Source organism: Oreochromis niloticus, linkage group LG5 (genome assembly GCF_001858045.2).
Source record: "Oreochromis niloticus isolate F11D_XX linkage group LG5, O_niloticus_UMD_NMBU, whole genome shotgun sequence".
Lineage (NCBI taxonomy): Eukaryota > Metazoa > Chordata > Actinopteri > Cichliformes > Cichlidae > Oreochromis > Oreochromis niloticus.
This window is the reverse complement of record NC_031970.2, coordinates 15190008-15195048: the sequence shown is the minus strand read 5'-3', so window position 1 is coordinate 15195048 and position 5041 is coordinate 15190008. Positions and strand designations below refer to the sequence as shown.

At 41.4% G+C, this 5041-nt stretch overlaps 1 long non-coding RNA gene across 1 annotated transcript; it reads left to right on the top strand.

The window, feature by feature from the left end:
- Positions 1–315: 315 nt before the first annotated feature.
- Positions 316–2218, top strand: LOC102078721 (uncharacterized). The gene is made up of 3 exons (XR_002062071.2): positions 316–351; positions 786–853; positions 1020–2218. It is a non-coding gene; the product is annotated as an uncharacterized LOC102078721 (long non-coding RNA).
- The last annotated feature ends 2823 nt before the right edge of the window (positions 2219–5041 follow it).

The following is a 5041-nucleotide window of genomic DNA, read 5'->3' as shown; positions in this document are numbered from 1 at the left end:
GCTTTTGAGTTTATTATATTATTTATCTTTTCTAGTCTTTGGTTTCTTTCTTAGAGTTTCGTCTTATGGTTTATGTCTGTGTTCTATAGTTGCTCTGTCTCCCCTGTCGGCTGTATCCCCTTGTTTAGTTCGCGTTTCTGTGTTATGTTTCCTGTTTTACTTTGAAAGTCCGTGTTTCATGTTAGTGTATCTGGTTTTGCTTTCCTTGTCTCGTTAGTTCTGATTTCTCCCAGCTGTGCCCTCCTTCTGTGTCTCATTCCCCTCGTTACTTCCCAGTGTACTTAAACCCTGTGTTTCTTTGAGTCAGTGTTGTGTCGTCCCTCATGCTGTGTGGATCTCCCTGTGTTTCCCGTGAGTTTGTTGTTTCCTAGTTTAGTTTGCTTTGCTTTGTATGCTCGTTTTTCCCGTGCCAGCAAATAAAGCTGAGTATTTTGAGTTCATCCCTTGAGTCTGAGTCCTGCATTTTGGGTCCACCACTCCTCCTTGCCTGCCTGCCACACAGCCAACCTTAACAGAGGGATGGTATGTTAACTATGTAAGGTCTTATTCTGGATCTTCCCAGGCAGATGCTCGGTCATTACACTCCTACAAGTGGGGGCCCTCTGTTAAGTGAAGTATATGAGGTCACACTTTGATGTGACCTCTGTAACCCCAGCTAAGGAAAAAAAATCTTGTAGACATCTCTTAATAGTCTTCTTTCAACAGGAAATTTGCTGATTGGTGTCTTGTGTTCTTTATTTACCAAATTCTTTATATGTGATAAATCTGCTTTTTTTGTCCCTCAGTGGACAAATTGCCTTCCTCTGATGTGTGGTAATCTTTAAACTGCCAGCCCTGCACACAAACACAGCAGGTACAGGATGAAGCTTGTTCTTCGATTACTGCTCCGATTCGCACCTTGTTTTCCTCTTTTACCGTACTTTCCTGCTGTCTCTTTCCTATAAGTTCTGCTGTTCTTCCTCTGGATTCAGCTGGAATGATGAATTTTTAAAAAGGCTGTTTTTGTGTTCATGTTGCAGCTAACAACAGCTCAGGGGTTTTTCAGTGCTGCTCAGAAGATCTTACCCCAGATCAAGAACTTCTTTCTCCCTTCAAAGTGCTCTGAAATAAGTCCTCCAGTGGAGGCTCCCACAGTGGAAACACACAAAGGTTCACGGCGCTCAAAAAGTAGCTTGATTTACTTGAACGGACTTCTCATCTATCTTAGTGTTATCTAAAAAGACTTACCTCAAGGACAGCTGGCTTTTTGTAGTTCTTAGTTAACACTGTTAATATGAAAAATTGTTTAAATGTTTAATGTCTCATCTGTATTTTACATGTAAATGTGTTTTGTTTGTGTTGTAATCATTTACAGGTTTACATGAAAACAAAAACGTTCACTGTGGTGTATGAGAGCTTAGAATTAGAGAAACATCTTACCTGCATAAGCTACACACAGAGGCCCTCTGTGTGTAGAGTAAACACATGACTTAACACCAAACAGCAGCATGTGAAAGAGAACATGATAACATGAAGCCTTAACATCACTGTGGAAAGTTTACATCTAATAGTAAACATAATATTTCCTGAAATGGAAGGCTGCTATTATTCTATGGTTTTCCTCAATGCTAAAAAAAAATCCTCTGACAAGTTGTGTTAGCGCATCTTCCAGTACTTTGCTTTTTTGCAGAAAAAGACAAAAAGGTTGATGGGTTCAGCACTATCCTGTTAGCCCTGCTTCCAGGCTCTGGCATCATGTTGCAGGAGTGTGGCCCACTGGCTGTACACTGCATTCCAGTCTGTGTTTGGTGTGGGTAGAGGATGTAAGGTAACTCACAATGATGGAGTAGCTGATGACATACCCAATAGAGGTTCTGAAGGACTAGGCACAAACTTTCAAGGAGATGTTCATGTTTAGGAGGGTTTGGAGGAAGATTTCACTCTGGCGAGCTTGGCTGATGACACTGGATATCCCATTTTAGGCTGCTGATGATAGTGGTTTCCAGAAACTTCAGACTCTGCCACCTTTGCATTGTTGATAAGCAGTGGGGAGAATGGAAGTGCAGACAAGTAGGTGCCCAGCTACTGACCTTCCCCTGTGGCTTCCTGTTTGGAACTCTTTAGTGTACTCCCAGATTACTGTGGAGTAGTCTGGTGCAGACGTTCACCAGAATATTGGTCAGGCATGCTAGGACATCAATAAAGTACCATAATCTTTCATACATGGAGATAAGTCAAGCTTAACTTGCTGCAGACATGTTAGGTGGCTCTGCTGGTATAGTTATAAGAGAGGTACATAAAGTCTTTCAAACACACATACACATGCATACACACGTTTTTCCTAAGGTTTCTGCTGAAAATATGAGCTTCTCTAACTGTTGCTGCAGTCTCCCTCAACTCTGTCTTCTGGGAATCCTATGCTCCCGCATTGCTGGATTGTAGAGATGCCTGTAGAGATGGATGTGGCCTCCAACGTGTCCGCTTTGCATTTGTGTCAACTGTGCGCTTAGCCATGCTACAAAAATTAGGAACGCTGCAAGTGCTGCAGTTTTTAATGGAGGCTGAGGTTGACTGGATAATCCAAAAAACGGTTGGATCTGTCGGATAAATGCTGAGTATTTTGTTTGTTCTTTCTCTTTGCTTAAATTCAGATGTGTGAAGAGCCTTTGGTCATCTTTCTCTGTAAAGGTAAGAAAGCGAGATGTAGAAGATGTCAATGTAATTTGGTAAGGAGGAGACTTGTCTTGAAAAGATGGGGGTGGGCCATTAGTGTGCATGACAGAGGACCTCTCTAGCCTATTGTGCTAAGTCTTTTTAGTTCATCAGCTTGTCCAGGGGTTAGGGTAATTGCAGAGCTTTTCTTATTATAATGTGTTATTGCCTCCAGTGTGTTCTTGACAGATGCAGGTTTGTTGCTGATTGAAACAAACTTACCTTGGCTCGGTTCTCACATTTGATGCCATTCTTGAGTTCCAGTCTAGCCAGTATGTATCCATATTGACTTTATTATACCACCTGTTCTTTCTGGCATCTGAGAGCCCTGAGCTGACCGATAAACCAGGGATTATGGTGATTGTACCTTAGTGTTTGTCTTGGAAGGCAAATGTGCTTGTAGAAGTTGATAAATGAGCATGTAGGGTCAACAAATAAGTTGCTGTCCTCAAGATCTCCCAGAGCCTCCTAATCTTTGGACTCCAAGCAGTCTTAAAGCAAGTTAGTTCCTGACTATTAAAGTTAGAAAAGGGTTCAACACAGTCCTCCCCCGCGGCTGCTTACATCCCCCAACAAGGTTAAAAATGTTAAGTCCTAAATTGAGATGCAAAGGACTGTAAATGCACCAGAGAACTCACACCCAGAGGTCATGTTCAGTGTTTTGAGAATTTTTCACTGAGCCATGAACAAGGTCTTCCCAAAATACTATCAACATATCATTTGTCCCACCAGAAGAGAGCCAACACAGGATCACTGTTACACCCCATTCAGAGGCTGCTCCAAAACCCTCCCCCACCCTGCAACATTCCATAGGCCATTCAAAAGTTCAGGCTCTACCTAACCCCTGCCCCATCAGGGTTATGTGTGCTGGTCGTTTAATTTAAATGAAAACAACTCTCTGATACATATAGATTTTATCAATTGTGATGGCTGAAATACCTGGACTTTAAAGCATCTTTGCATAATGGGTGTGGTATATATACATATTTACATATTTATTGAGCCCTTATATTCTGTTTGGTGTGACAAAGCAGTTGAACCCCCATTGCCCCCATTGGTTTGGATTTCACACCCAGTATTAGATGCTTTCAGTGAACAGTCTGAAAATTCCACTGAGCTGTAGCAAAAGTCATGATTATATTGGTCAGCAATTGTAATTTTCATTTGTTTAAAACATATTTTTACTTTAACACAATGCATCTATTATACTTTAACAAATATATCACATAATTGAGATTTAAATATAATTAAAAAAAAACATAATGGAAATAAAAGTAATTGACATACCTCAGATCAGTGGATTATCCCTTTGCTGCATGTCAGCTTGCAGCAAAGGGATAGCCATTTGGAAGTGACCCGTTTGCATTAGGAGAGCAACAGAGAGTTGAACCAGTCTTGGTCACGGCCTGTATTTTGTAAATGGCCTGTATTTGTATAGCGCTTTACTAGTCCCTAAGGACCCCAAAGCGCTTTACACATCCAGTCATCCACCCAGTCACGCACACATTCACACACACTGGTGAAGGCTGCCGGACACTGGCGCCACCGGGCTCTCTGACCACCACCAGTAGGCAACGGGTGAAGTGTCTTGCCCAAGGACACAACGACCGAGACTGTCCAAGCCGGGGCTCGAACCGGCAATCTTCTGATTACAAGGCGAGCTCCCAACTCTTGAGCCACGATCACCCCAATCATGGGAATATGAAAGTGACCAGGTGAGACAGACACAGAAAGCCACTGTTGGAGTTGTATTAGGACAAAGCCAATAGACGGCTTAAAATCAGCCAGGAGAGCACTTCACAGATAAATGTTGTGGTATTAATGGTTCTACTGTAGGAATGAGCGTGGGTGGAGATTCTGTCATAAAAATTGTCATGCTTGATGACGGATCCAAACAGACATTGGCAAAGATACACACAGATGAGTTAAGAATAAGGCTTTAATGTCCAGATCTTTGATCTTTGATGCATATAAGGTGAAAACAATTTAAAAGAGAGGCTTGTATTTTAGTATTTCTCTGTTAGTTGATATATATTTGGTCCTATACATTATACAGACTTGCAGACTGTACTACTTAAATTTATAATTAGTAGTGTTTTAAGATCCTTTAAATGCCAGACAATGCCAAAACTATTTCTGTCAGACATTTCCTTTCATCTTTCATTTCACCTTTACTTACTGTAGTCACCCATCTTTTTGGTCTGAAACTGACCTTATTGAGTTCCAAATAATAATGTCAAGAAAACCCACATACAACCAAATCTTGCACCAGGTCTTTCACTATTCTAAACCTGAATCTACATCTAACCTTAAAACCGAGTCGTTTTTTCTTTCACTTACTCACCGACAC